Genomic DNA, 15,687 nt, shown 5'->3' with positions numbered 1-15,687 from the left:
GTCACTGTGTTCCCCTTAATGTCCCCATTCTCTGTTTCTAATTAAGCGGTCACTGTGTTCCCCTTACTGTCCCCTTTCTCTATTTCTAATTAAGCGGTCACTGTGTTTCCCTTACTGTCCCCACTCTCTATTTCTAATTGATCAGTCACTGTGTTCCCCTTACTGTCCCCATTCTCTATTTCTAATTAAGCGGTCACTGTGTTTCCCTTAATGTCTCCACTCTCTATTTCTAATTAATCAGTCATTGTGTTCCCCTTACTGCCCCCACTCTCAATTTCTAATTAAAAAGTCACTGTGTTCCCCTCACTGTGCCCATTCTCTATTTCTAATTAAACAGTCACTGTGTTCCCCTTACTGTCCTCACTCTCTATTTCTAATTATACAGTCACTGTGTTCCCCTTACCGTCCCCACTCTATTTCTAAGTGAACAGTCACTGTGTTCCCATTACTGTCCCCACTCTCTATTTCTAATTAAGCGGTCACTGTGTTTCCCTTACTGTCCCCACTCTCTATTTCTAATTAATCAGTCACTGTGTTTCCCTTACTGTCCCCACTCTCTATTTCTAATTAATCAGTCACTGTGTTCCCCTTACTGCCCCCACTCTCTATTTCTAATTAAACAGTCACTGTGTTCCCCTTACTGACCCCATTCTCTATTTCTAATTAAACAGTCACTGTGTTCCCCTTACTGCCCCACTCTCTATTTCTAATTAAACAGTCATTATGATCCCCTGACTGCCCCCACTCTCTATTTCTAATTAAACAGTCACTGTGTTCCCCTTACTGCCGTTGTCTTCTATTTCTAATTAAACAGTCACTGTGTTCCCCTTACTGTCCCCATTCTCTGTTTCTAATTAAGCGGTCACTGTGTTCCCCTTACTGTCCCCTTTCTCTATTTCTAATTAAACAGTCACTGTATTCCCCTTACTGTCCTCACTCTCTATTTCTAATTAAACAGTCACTGTGTTCCCCTTACTGCCCCACTCTCTATTTCTAATTAAACAGTCATTATGATCCCCTTACTGCCTCCACTCTCTATTTCTAATTAAACAGTCACTGTGTTCCCCTTACTGCCGTTGTCCTCTGGTTCTAATTATAAAGTCACTGTGTTCCCCTCACTGCCCCAGACCTCTGGTTCTAATTAAACAGTCACTGTGTTCCCCTTACCATCACCACTCTCTATTTCTAAGTAAACAGTCACTGTGTTCCCCTTACTGTCCCCACTCTCTATTTCTAATTGATCAGTCACTGTGTTCCCCTTACTGTCCCCATTCTCTATTTCTAATTAAGCGGTCACTGTGTTTCCCTTAATGTCTCCACTCTCTATTTCTAATTAATCAGTCATTGTGTTCCCCTTACTGCCCCCACTCTCTATTTCTAATTAAACAGTCACTGTGTTCCCCTCACTGTGCCCATTCTCTATTTCTAATTAAACAGTCACTGTGTTCCCCTTACTGTCCTCACTCTCTATTTCTAATTAAACAGTCACTGTGTTCCCCTTACCGTCCCCACTCTATTTCTAAGTGAACAGTCACTGTGTTCCCATTACTGTCCCCACTCTCTATTTCTAATTAAGCGGTCACTGTGTTTCCCTGACTGTCCCCACTCTCTATTTCTAATTAATCAGTCACTGTGTTCCCCTTACTGCCCCGACTCTCTATTTCTAATTAAACAGTCACTGTGTTCCCCTTACTGTCCCCATTCTCTATTTCTAATTAAAGAGTCACTGTGTTCCCCTGACTGTCCTCACTCTCTATTTCTAATTAAACAGTCACTGTGTTCCCCTTGCTGCCCCACTCTCTATTTCTAATTAAACATCATTATGATCCCCTTACTGCCCCCACTCTCTATTTCTAATTAAACAGTCACTGTGTTCCCCTTACCGTCCCAACACTCTATTTCTATTTAAACAGTCACTGTGTTTCCCTTACTGCCCCCATACTCTATTTCTAACTAAACATTCACCGTGTTTCCCTTACTGCCCCCATACTCTATTTCTAATTAAGCAGTCACTGTGTTCCCCTTACTGTCCCTGTCCTTTGGTTCTAATTATAAAGTCACAGTGTTCCCCTTACTGCCCCAGACCTCTGGTTCTAATTAAACAGTCACTCTGTTCCCCTTACCGTCCCCACTCTCGATTTCTAAGTAAACAGTCACTGTGTTCCCGTTACTGTCCCCATTCTCTATTTCTAATTAAGCCGTCACTGTGTTTCCCTTACTGTCCCCACTCTCTATTTCTAATTAATCAGTCACTGTGTTCCCCTTACTGCCCCGACTCTCTATTTCTAATTAAACAATCACTGTGTTCCCCTTACTGTCCCCATTCTCTATTTCGAATTAAACAGTCACTGTGTTCCCCTTACTGTCCTCACTCTCTATTTCTAATTAAACAGTCACTGTGTTCCCCTTACTGCCGTTGTCCTCTGGTTTTAATTAAACAGTCGCTGTGTTCCCCTTATTACCCCAGACCTCTGGCTCTAATTAAACAGTCACTGTGTTCCCCTTACCGTCCCCACTCTCTATTTCTATTTAAACAGTCACTGTGTTTCCCTTACTGCCCCCATACTCTATTTCTAACTAAACAGTCACCGTGTTTCCCTTACTGCCCCCATACTCTATTTCTAACTAAACAGTCACTATTTTCCCCTTCCTGCCCCAGCCCACTGGCTATAATTAAACAGTAACTGTGTTCCCCTTGCTGCCCCAGACCTCTGGTTCTAATTAAACAGTCACTGTGTTCCCCTTACCGTCCCCACTCTCTATTTCTAAGTTAACAGTCACTGTGTTCCCCTTACTGTCCCCATTCTTTATTTCTAATTAAGCAGTCACTGTGTTTCCCTTCCTGCCCCAAACTCTATTTCTAACTAAACAGTCATTTTGTTCACCTTACTGCCCCAGCCCTCTGGTTATAATTAAACAGTCACCGTGTTCCCCTTGCTGTCTCCACTCTCTATTTCTAATTAAACAGTCACTGTGATCCCCTTACTGCCCCACTCTCTATTTCTAATTAAACAGTCATTATGATCCCCTTACTGCCCCCACCCTCTATTTCTAATTAAACAGTCACTGTGTTCCCCTTACTGCCGTTGTCTTCTATTTCTAATTAAACAGTCACTGTGTTCCCTTATTACCCCAGACCTCTGGCTCTAATTAAACAGTCACTGTGTTCCCCTTACCGTCCCCACTCTCTATTTCTTTTTAAACAGTCACTGTGTTTCCCTTACTGCCCTCATACTCTATTTCTAACTAAACAGTCACCGTGTTTCCCTTACTGCCCCCATACTCTATTTCTAACTAAACAGTCACTATTTTCCCCTTCCTGCCCCAGCCCTCTGGCTATAATTAAACAGTAACTGTGTTCCCCTTGCTGCCCCAGATCTCTGGTTTTAATTAAACACTCACTGTGTTCCGCTTACTGCCCCGACTCTCTATTTCTAATTAAGCAGTCACTGTGTTCCCCTGACTGTCACTGTCCTTTGGTTCTAATTATAAAGTCACTGTGTTCCCCTTACTGTCCCAGACCCCTGGTTCTAATTAAACAGTCACTGTGTTCCCCTTACTGTCCCCATTCTCTATTTCTAATTATGCAGTCACTGTGTTTCCCTTACTGCCCCATACTCTATTTCTAACTAAACAGTCATTTTGTTCACCTTACTGCCCCAGCCCTCTGGTTATAATTAAACAGTCACTGTGTTCCCCTTACTGTCTCCACTCTCTATTTCTAATTAAGCAGTAACTGTGTTCCCCTTACTGCCCCTGTCCTCTGGCTCTAATTAAACAGTCACTGTGTTCCTCTTACTGCCCCCAGTCTCTATTTCTAATTAAATAGTCACTGTATTCCTCTTACTGTCCCCACTCTCTGTTTCTAATTAAACAGACACTTTGTTCCCCTTACTGTCCTCACTCACTATTTCTAGTTAAACAGTCACTGTGTTCCCCTTACTGCCGTTGTCCTCTGGTTCTAATTAAACAGTCATTATGTTCCCCTTATTGCCCCCACTCTCCCTTTCTAATGAAACAGTCACTGTTTTCCCCTTACTGTCCCAGACCTCTGGCTCTAATTAAATAATCACTGTGTTCCCCTTACCGTCGCCACTCTCTATTTCTAATTAAACAGTCACTGTGTTCCCCTTACTGCCTTTGTCCTCTGGTTTTAATTAAACAGTCACTGTTTTCCCCTTACTGCCGTTGTCCTCTATTTCTAATTAAACAGTCACTGTGTTCCCCTTATTACCCCAGTACTCTGACTCTAATTAAACAGTCACTGTGTTCCCCTTACCGTCCCCACTCTCTATTTCTATTTAAACATTCACCGTGTTTCCCTTACTGCCCCCATACTCTATTTCCAACTAAACAGTCACTATTTTCCCCTTCCTGCTCCAGCCCTCTGGCTATAATTAAACAGTAACTGTGTTCGCCTTGCTGCCCCAGACCTCTGGTTTTAATTAAACACTCACTGTGTTCCGCTTACTGCCCCGACTCTCTATTTCTAATTAAGCAGTCACTGTGTTCCCCTGACTGTCCCCATTCTCTATTTCTAATTAAGCGGTCACTGTGTTTCCCTTACTGTCCCCACTCTCTATTTCTAATTGATCAGTCACTGTGTTCCCCTTACTGTCCCCACTCTCTATTTCTAATTAAACAGTCACTGTGTTCCCCTTACTGTCCTCACTCTCTATTTCTAGTTAAACAGTCACTGTGTTCCCCTTACTGCCGTTGTCCTCTGGTTCTAATTAAACAGTCATTATGTTCCCCTTATTGCCCCCACTCTCTCTTTCTAATTAAACAGTCACTGTTTTCCCCTTACTGTCCCAGACCTCTGGCTCGAATTAAATAATCACTGTGTTCCCCTTACCGTCGCCACTCTCTATTTCTAATTAAACAGTCACTGTGTTCCCCTTACTGCTGTTGTCCTCTATTTCTAATTAAACAGTCACTGTGTTCCCCTTATTACCCCAGACCTCTTACTCTAATTAAACAGTCACTGTGTTCCCCTTACCGTCCCAACACTCTATTTCTAAGTAAACAGTCACTGTGTTTCCCTTACTGCCCCCATACTCTATTTCTAACTAAACATTCACCGTGTTTCCCTTACTGCCCCCATACTCTATTTCTAATTAAGCAGTCACTGTGTTCCCCTTACTGTCCCTGTCCTTTGGTTCTAATTATAAAGTTACTGTGTTCCCCTTACTGCCCCAGACCTCTGGTTCTAATTAAACAGTCACTGTGTTCCCCTTACCGTCCCCACTCTCGATTTCTAAGTAAACAGTCACTGTGTTCCCGTTACTGTCCCCACTCTCTATTTCTAATCAAGCGGTCACTGTGTTTCCCTTACTGTCCCCACGCTCTATTTCTAATTGATCAGTCACTGTGTTCCCCTGACTGACCCCATTCTCTATTTCTAATTAAACAGTCACTGTGTTCCCCTTACTGCCCCACTCTCTATTTCTAATTAAACAGTCATTATGATCCCCTTACTGTCCCCACTCTCTATTTCTAATTAAACAGTCACTGTGTTCCCCTTACTGCCGTTGTCTTCTATTTCTAATTAAACAGTCACTGTGTTCCCCTTACTGTCCCCATTCTCTGTTTCTAATTAAGCGGTCACTGTTTTCCCCTTACTGTCCCCTTTCTCTATTTCTAATTAAACAGTCACTGTGTTCCCCATACTGTCCTCACTCTCTATTTCTATTTAAACAGTCACTGTGTTCCCCTTACTGTCCCCATTCTCTATTTCTAATTAAGCGGTCACTGTGTTTCCCTTACTGTCCCCACTCTCTATTTCTAATTGATCAGTCACTGTGTTCCCCTTACTGTCCCCATTCTCTATTTCTAATTAAGCGGTCACTGTGTTTCCCTTAATGTCTCCACTCTCTATTTCTAATTAATCAGTCATTGTGTTCCCCTTACTGCCCCCACTCTCAATTTCTAATTAAACAGTCACTGTGTTCCCCTCACTGTGCCCATTCTCTATTTCTAATTAAACAGTCACTGTGTTCCCCTTACTGTCCTCACTCTCTATTTCTAATTAAACAGTCACTGTGTTCCCCTTACCGTCCCCACTCTATTTCTAAGTGAACAGTCACTGTGTTCCCATTACTGTCCCCACTCTCTATTTCTAATTAAACAGTCACTGTGTTCCCCTTACTGCCGTTGTCTTCTATTTCTAATTAAACAGTCACTGTGTTCCCCTTACTGTCCCCATTCTCTGTTTCTAATTAAGCGGTCACTGTGTTCCCCTTACTGTCCCCTTTCTCTATTTCTAATTAAACAGTCACTGTATTCCCCTTACTGTCCTCACTCTCTATTTCTAATTAAACAGTCACTGTGTTCCCCTTACTGCCCCACTCTCTATTTCTAATTAAACAGTCATTATGATCCCCTTACTGCCTCCACTCTCTATTTCTAATTAAACAGTCACTGTGTTCCCCTTACTGCCGTTGTCCTCTGGTTCTAATTATAAAGTCACTGTGTTCCCCTCACTGCCCCAGACCTCTGGTTCTAATTAAACAGTCACTGTGTTCCCCTTACCATCACCACTCTATTTCTAAGTAAACAGTCACTGTGTTCCCCTTACTGTCCCCATTCTCTATTTCTAATTAAGCGGTCACTGTGTTTCCCTTACTGTCCCCACTCTCTATTTCTAATTAATCAGTCACTGTGTTCCCCTTACTGCCCCGACTCTCTATTTCTAATTAAACAATCACTGTGTTCCCCTTACTGTCCCCATTCTCTATTTCGAATTAAACAGTCACTGTGTTCCCCTTACTGTCCTCACTCTCTATTTCTAATTAAACAGTCACTGTGTTACCCTTACTGCCGTTGTCCTCTGGTTTTAATTAAACAGTCGCTGTGTTCCCCTTATTACCCCAGACCTCTGGCTCTAATTAAACAGTCACTGTGTTCCCCTTACCGTCCCCACTCTCTATTTCTATTTAAACAGTCACTGTGTTTCCCTTACTGCCCCCATACTCTATTTCTAACTAAACAGTCACCGTGTTTCCCTTACTGCCCCCATACTCTATTTCTAACTAAACAGTCACTATTTTCCCCTTCCTGCCCCAGCCCTCTGGCTATAATTAAACAGTAACTGTGTTCCCCTTGCTGCCCCAGACCTCTGGTTTTAATTAAACACTCACTGTGTTCCGCTTACTGCCCCGACTCTCTATTTCTAATTAAGCAGTCACTGTGTTCCCCTGACTGTCCCTGTCCTTTGGTTCTAATTATAAAGTCACTGTGTTCCCCTTAATGCCCCAGACCTCTGGTTCTAATTAAACAGTCACTGTGTTCCCCTTACCGTCCCCACTCTCTATTTCTAAGTAAACAGTCACTGTGTTCCCCTTACTGTCCCCATTCTCTATTTCTAATTAAGCAGTCACTGTGTTTCCCTTCCTGCCCCATACTCTATTTCTAACTAAACAGTCATTTTGTTCACCTTACTGCCCCTGCCCTCTGGTTATAATTAAACAGTCACTGTGTTCCCCTTGCTGTCTCCACTCTCTATTTCTAATTAAACAGTCACTGTGATCCCCTTACTGCCCCACTCTCTATTTCTAATTAAACAGTCATTATGATCCCCTTACTGCCCCCACTCTCTATTTCTAATTAAACAGTCACTGTGTTCCCCTTACTGCCGTTGTCTTCTATTTCTAATTAAACAGTCACTGTGTTCCCTTATTACCCCAGACCTCTGGCTCTAATTAAACAGTCACTGTGTTCCCCTTACCGTCCCCACTCTCTATTTCTTTTTAAACAGTCACTGTGTTTCCCTTACTGCCCCCATACTCTATTTCTAACTAAACAGTCACCGTGTTTCCCTTACTGCCCCCATACTCTATTTCTAACTAAACAGTCACTATTTTCCCCTTCCTGCCCCAGCCCTCTGGCTATAATTAAACAGTAACTGTGTTCCCCTTGCTGCCCCAGACCTCTGGTTTTAATTAAACACTCACTGTGTTCCGCTTACTGCCCCGACTCTCTATTTCTAATTAAGCAGTCACTGTGTTCCCCTGACTGTCACTGTCCTTTGGTTCTAATTATAAAGTCACTGTGTTCCCCTTACTGTCCCAGACCTCTGGTTCTAATTAAACAGTCACTGTGTTCCCCTTACTGTCCCCATTCTCTATTTCTAATTATGCAGTCACTGTGTTTCCCTTACTGCCCCATACTCTATTTCTAACTAAACAGTCATTTTGTTCACCTTACTGCCCCAGCCCTCTGGTTATAATTAAACAGTCACTGTGTTCCCCTTACTGTCTCCACTCTCTATTTCTAATTAAGCAGTCACTGTGTTCCCCTTACTGCCCCTGTCCTCTGGCTCTAATTAAACAGTCACTGTGTTCCTCTTACTGCCCCCAGTCTCTATTTCTAATTAAATAGTCACTGTATTCCTCTTACTGTCCCCACTCTCTGTTTCTAATTAAACAGACACTTTGTTCCCCTTACTGTCCTCACTCACTATTTCTAGTTAAACAGTCACTGTGTTCCCCTTACTGCCGTTGTCCTCTGGTTCTAATTAAACAGTCATTATGTTCCCCTTATTGCCCCCACTCTCCCTTTCTAATGAAACAGTCACTGTTTTCCCCTTACTGTCCCAGACCTCTGGCTCTAATTAAATAATCACTGTGTTCCCCTTACCGTCGCCACTCTCTATTTCTAATTAAACAGTCACTGTGTTCCCCTTACTGCCTTTGTCCTCTGGTTTTAATTAAACAGTCACTGTTTTCCCCTTACTGCCGTTGTCCTCTATTTCTAATTAAACAGTCACTGTGTTCCCCTTATTACCCCAGTACTCTGACTCTAATTAAACAGTCACTGTGTTCCCCTTACCGTCCCCACTCTCTATTGCTATTTAAACATTCACCGTGTTTCCCTTACTGCCCCCATACTCTATTTCCAACTAAACAGTCACTATTTTCCCCTTCCTGCTCCAGCCCACTGGCTATAATTAAACAGTAACTGTGTTCGCCTTGCTGCCCCAGACCTCTGGTTTTAATTAAACACTCACTGTGTTCCGCTTACTGCCCCGACTCTCTATTTCTAATTAAGCAGTCACTGTGTTCCCCTGACTGTCCCCATTCTCTATTTCTAATTAAGCGGTCACTGTGTTTCCCTTACTGTCCCCACTCTCTATTTCTAATTGATCAGTCACTGTGTTCCCCTTACTGTCCCCACTCTCTATTTCTAATTAAACAGTCACTGTGTTCCCCTTACTGTCCTCACTCTCTATTTCTAGTTAAACAGTCACTGTGTTCCCCTTACTGCCGTTGTCCTCTGGTTCTAATTAAACAGTCATTATGTTCCCCTTATTGCCCCCACTCTCTCTTTCTAATTAAACAGTCACTGTTTTCCCCTTACTGTCCCAGACCTCTGGCTCGAATTAAATAATCACTGTGTTCCCCTTACCGTCGCCACTCTCTATTTCTAATTAAACAGTCACTGTGTTCCCCTTACTGCCGTTGTCCTCTATTTCTAATTAAACAGTCACTGTGTTCCCCTTATTACCCCAGACCTCTGACTCTAATTAAACAGTCACTGTGTTCCCCTTACCGTCCCAACACTCTATTTCTAAGTAAACAGTCACTGTGTTTCCCTTACTGCCCCCATACTCTATTTCTAACTAAACATTCACCGTGTTTCCCTTACTGCCCCCATACTCTATTTCTAATTAAGCAGTCACTGTGTTCCCCTTACTGTCCCTGTCCTTTGGTTCTAATTATAAAGTTACTGTGTTCCCCTTACTGCCCCAGACCTCTGGTTCTAATTAAACAGTCACTGTGTTCCCCTTACCGTCCCCACTCTCGATTTCTAAGTAAACAGTCACTGTGTTCCCGTTACTGTCCTCACTCTCTATTTCTAATCAAGCGGTCACTGTGTTTCCCTTACTGTCCCCACGCTCTATTTCTAATTGATCAGTCACTGTGTTCCCCTGACTGACCCCATTCTCTATTTCTAATTAAACAGTCACTGTGTTCCCCTTACTGCCCCACTCTCTATTTCTAATTAAACAGTCATTATGATCCCCTTACTGCCCCCACTCTCTATTTCTAATTAAACAGTCACTGTGTTCCCCTTACTGCCGTTGTCTTCTATTTCTAATTAAACAGTCACTGTGTTCCCCTTACTGTCCCCATTCTCTGTTTCTAATTAAGCGGTCACTGTGTTCCCCTTACTGTCCCCTTTCTCTATTTCTAATTAAACAGTCACTGTGTTCCCCATACTGTCCTCACTCTCTATTTCTATTTAAACAGTCACTGTGTTCCCCTTACTGTCCCCATTCTCTATTTCTAATTAAGCGGTCACTGTGTTTCCCTTACTGTCCCCACTCTCTATTTCTAATTGATCAGTCACTGTGTTCCCCTTACTGTCCCCATTCTCTATTTCTAATTAAGCGGTCACTGTGTTTCCCTTAATGTCTCCACTCTCTATTTCTAATTAATCAGTCATTGTGTTCCCCTTACTGCCCCCACTCTCAATTTCTAATTAAACAGTCACTGTGTTCCACTCACTGTGCCCATTCTCTATTTCTAATTAAACAGTCACTGTGTTCCCCTTACCGTCCCCACTCTATTTCTAAGTGAACAGTCACTGTGTTCCCATTACTGTCCCCACTCTCTATTTCTAATTAAGCGGTCACTGTGTTTCCCTTACTGTCCCCACTCTCTATTTCTAATTAATCAGTCACTGTGTTTCCCTTACTGTCCCCACTCTCTATTTCTAATTAATCAGTCACTGTGTTCCCCTTACTGTCCCCATTCTCTATTTCGAATTAAACAGTCACTGTGTTCCCCTTACTGTCCTCACTCTCTATTTCTAATTAAACAGTCACTGTGTTCCCCTTACTGCCGTTGTCCTCTGGTTTTAATTAAACAGTCGCTGTGTTCCCCTTATTACCCCAGACCTCTGGCTCTAATTAAACAGTCACTGTGTTCCCCTTACCGTCCCCACTCTCTATTTCTATTTAAACAGTCACTGTGTTTCCCTTACTGCCCCCATACTCTATTTCTAACTAAACAGTCACCGTGTTTCCCTTACTGCCCCCATACTCTATTTCTAACTAAACAGTCACTATTTTCCCCTTCCTGCCCCAGCCCTCTGGCTATAATTAAACAGTAACTGTGTTCCCCTTGCTGCCCCAGACCTCTGGTTTTAATTAAACACTCACTGTGTTCCGCTTACTGCCCCGACGCTCTATTTCTAATTAAGCAGTCACTGTGTTCCCCTGACTGTCCCTGTCCTTTGGTTCTAATTATAAAGTCACTGTGTTCCCCTTAATGCCCCAGACCTCTGGTTTTAATTAAACAGTCACTGTGTTCCCCTTACCGTCCCCACTCTCTATTTCTAAGTAAACAGTCACTGTGTTCCCCTGACTGTCCCCATTCTCTATTTCTAATTAAGCAGTCACTGTGTTTCCCTTCCTGCCCCATACTCTATTTCTAACTAAACAGTCATTTTGTTCACCTTACTGCCCCAGCCCTCTGGTTATAATTAAACAGTCACTGTGTTCCCCTTGCTGTCTCCACTCTCTATTTCTAATTAAACAGTCACTGTGTTCCCCTTACTGCCGTTGTCCTCTGGTTCTAATTATAAAGTCACTGTGTTCCCCTCACTGCCCCAGACCTCTGGTTCTAATTAAACAGTCACTGTGTTCCCCTTACCATCACCACTCTCTATTTCTAAGTAAACAGTCACTGTGTTCCCCTTACTGCCCCCACTCTCTATTTCTAATTAAACAGTCATTATGATCCCCTGACTGCCCCCACTCTCTATTTCTAATTAAACAGTCACTCTGTTCCCCTTACTGCCGTTGTCTTCTATTTCTAATTAAACAGTCACTGTGTTCCCCTTACTGTCCCCATTCTCTGTTTCTAATTAAGCGGTCACTGTGTTCCCCTTACTGTCCCCTTTCTCTATTTCTAATTAAACAGTCACTGTATTCCCCTTACTGTCCTCACTCTCTATTTCTAATTAAACAGTCACTGTGTTCCCCTTACTGCCCCACTCTCTATTTCTAATTAAACAGTCATTATGATCCCCTTACTGCCTCCACTCTCTATTTCTAATTAAACAGTCACTGTGTTCCCCTTACTGCCGTTGTCCTCTGGTTCTAATTATAAAGTCACTGTGTTCCCCTCACTGCCCCAGACCTCTGGTTCTAATTAAACAGTCACTGTGTTCCCCTTACCATCACCACTCTCTATTTCTAAGTAAACAGTCACTGTGTTCCCCTTACTGTCCCCATTCTCTATTTCTAATTAAGCGGTCACTGTATTTCCCTTACTGTCCCCACTCTCTATTTCTAATTGATCAGTCACTGTGTTCCCCTTACTGTCCCCATTCTCTATTTCTAATTAAGCGGTCACTGTGTTTCCCTTAATGTCTCCACTCTCTATTTCTAATTAATCAGTCATTGTGTTCCCCTTACTGCCCCCACTCTCTATTTCTAATTAAACAGTCACTGTGTTCCCCTCACTGTGCCCATTCTCTATTTCTAATTAAACAGTCACTGTGTTCCCCTTACTGTCCTCACTCTCTATTTCTAATTAAACAGTCACTGTGTTCCCCTCACCGTCCCCACTCTATTTCTAAGTGAACAGTCACTGTGTTCCCATTACTGTCCCCACTCTCTATTTCTAATTAAGCGGTCACTGTGTTTCCCTTACTGCCCCGACACTCTATTTCTAATTAAACAGTCACTGTGTTCCCCTTACTGTCCCCATTCTCTATTTCTAATTAAAGAGTCACCTTGTTCCCCTGACTGTCCTCACTCTCTATTTCTAATTAAACAGTCACTGTGTTCCCCTTGCTGCCCCACTCTCTATTTCTAATTAAACATCATTATGATCCCCTTACTGCCCCCACTCTCTATTTCTAATTAAACAGTCACTGTGTTCCCCTTACCGTCCCAACACTCTATTTCTATTTAAACAGTCACTGTGTTTCCCTTACTGCCCCCATACTCTATTTCTAACTAAACATTCACCGTGTTTCCCTTACTGCCCCCATACTCTATTTCTAATTAAGCAGTCACTGTGTTCCCCTTACTGTCCCTGTCCTTTGTTTCTAATTATAAAGTCACAGTGTTCCCCTTACTGCCCCAGACCTCTGGTTCTAATTAAACAGTCACTCTGTTTCCCTTACCGTCCCCACTCTCGATTTCTGAGTAAACAGTCACTGTGTTCCCGTTACTGTCCCCAATCTCTATTTCTAATTAAGCGGTCACTGTGTTTCCCTTACTGTCCCCACTCACTATTTCTAATTAATCAGTCACTGTGTTCCCCTTACTGCCCCGACTCTCTATTTCTAATTAAACAGTCACTGTGTTCCCCTTACTGTCCCCATTCTCTATTTCGAATTAAACAGTCACTGTGTTCCCCTTACTGTCCTCACTCTCTATTTCTAATTAAACAGTCACTGTGTTCCCCTTACTGCCGTTGTCCTCTGGTTTTAATTAAACAGTCGCAGTGTTCCCCTTATTACCCCAGACCTCTGGCTCTAATTAAACAGTCACTGTGTTCCCCTTACCGTCCCCACTCTCTATTTCTATTTAAACAGTCACTGTGTTTCCCTTACTGCCCCCATACTCTATTTCTAACTAAACAGTCACCGTGTTTCCCTTACTGCCCCCATACTCTATTTCTAACTAAACAGTCACTATTTTCCCCTTCCTGCCCCAGCCCTCTGGCTATAATTAAACAGTAACTGTGTTCCCCTTGCTGCCCCAGACCTCTGGTTTTAATTAAACACTCACTGTGTTCCGCTTACTGCCCCGACGCTCTATTTCTAATTAAGCAGTCACTGTGTTCCCCTGACTGTCCCTGTCCTTTGGTTCTAATTATAAATCACTGTGTTCCCCTTACTGCCCCAGACCTCTGGTTTTAATTAAACAGTCACTGTGTTCCCGTTACTGTCCCCACTCTCTATTTCTAAGTAAACAGTCACTGTGTTCCCCTGACTGTCCCCATTCTCTATTTCTAATTAAGCAGTCACTGTGTTTCCCTTCCTGCCCCATACTCTATTTCTAACTAAACAGTCATTTTGTTCACCTTACTGCCCCAGCCCTCTGGTTATAATTAAACAGTCACTGTGTTCCCCTTGCTGTCTCCTCTCTCTATTTCTAATTAAACAGTCACTGTGATCCCCTTACTGCCCCACTCTCTAATTCTAATTAAACAGTCATTATGATCCCCTTACTGCCCCCACCCTCTATTTCTAATTAAACAGTCACTGTGTTCCCCTTACTGCCGTTGTCCTCTGGTTTTAATTATACAGTCGCTGTGTTCCCCTTATTACCCCAGACCTCTGGCTCTAATTAAACAGTCACTGTGTTCCCCGTACCGTCCCCACTCTCTATTTCTATTTAAACAGTCACTGTGTGTCCCTTACTGCCCCCATACTCTATTTCTCAATAAACAGTCACCGTGTTTCCCTTACTGCCCCCATACTCTATTTCTAACTAAACAGTCACTATTTTCCCCTTCCTGCCCCAGCCCTCTGGCTATAATTAAACAGTAACTGTGTTCCCCTTGCTGCCCCAGACCTCTGGTTTTAATTAAACACTCACTGTGTTCCGCTTACTGCCCCAGACCTCTGGTTCTAATTAAACAGTCACTGTGTTCCCCTTACCGTCCCCACTCTCTATTTCTAAGTAAACAGTCACTGTGTTTCCCTTACTGCCCCATACTCTATTTCAACTAAACAGTCATTTTGTTCACCTTACTGCCCCAGCCCTCTGGCTATAATTAAACAGTAATTGTGTTCCCCTTACTGCCCGAGACCTCTGGATTTAATTAAACACTCATTGTGTTCCGCTTACTGCCCCCACTCTCTATTTCTAATTAAGCAGTCACTGTGTTCCCCTTACTGTCCCTGTCCTTTGGTTCTAATTATAAAGTCACTGTGTTCCCCTTACTGCCCCAGACCTCTGGTTCTAATTAAACAGTCACTGTGTTCCCCTTACCGTCCCCACTCTCGATTTCTAAGTAAACAGTCACTGTGTTCCCGTTACTGTCCCCACTCTCTATTTCTAATTAAGCGGTCACTGTGTTTCCCTTACTGTCCCCACTCTCTATTTCTAATTAATCAGTCACTGTGTTCCCCTTACTGCCCCGACTCTCTATTTCTAACTAAACAGTCACTGTGTTCCCCTTACCGTCCCCACTCTCGATTTCTAAGTAAACAGTCACTGTGTTCCCGTTACTGTCCCCACTCTCTATTTCTAATTAAGCGGTCACTGTGTTCCCCTTACTGCCCCACTCTCTATTTCTAATTAAACAGTCATTATGATCCCCTGACTGCCCCCACTCTCTATTTCTAATTAAACAGTCACTGTGTTCCCCTTACTGCCGTTGTCCTCTGGTTTTAATTAAACAGTCACTGTGTTCCCTTATTACCCCAGACCTTTGGCTCTAATTAAACAGTCACTGTGTTCCCCTTACCGTCCCCACTCTCTATTTCTTTTTAAACAGTCACTGTGTTTCCCTTACTGCCCTCATACTCTATTTCTAACTAAACAGTCACCGTGTTTCCCTTACTGCCCCCATACTCTATTTCTAACTAAACAGTCACTATTTTCCCCTTCCTGCCCCAGCCCTCTGGCGATAATTAAACAGTAACTGTGTTCCCCTTGCTGCCCCAGACCTCTGGTTTTAATTAAACACTCACTGTGTTCCGCTTACTGCCCCGACT

Source organism: Pristiophorus japonicus, chromosome 9, assembly GCF_044704955.1.
Source record: "Pristiophorus japonicus isolate sPriJap1 chromosome 9, sPriJap1.hap1, whole genome shotgun sequence".
Lineage (NCBI taxonomy): Eukaryota > Metazoa > Chordata > Chondrichthyes > Pristiophoridae > Pristiophorus > Pristiophorus japonicus.
Note: the sequence above shows the minus strand (reverse complement) of the source record.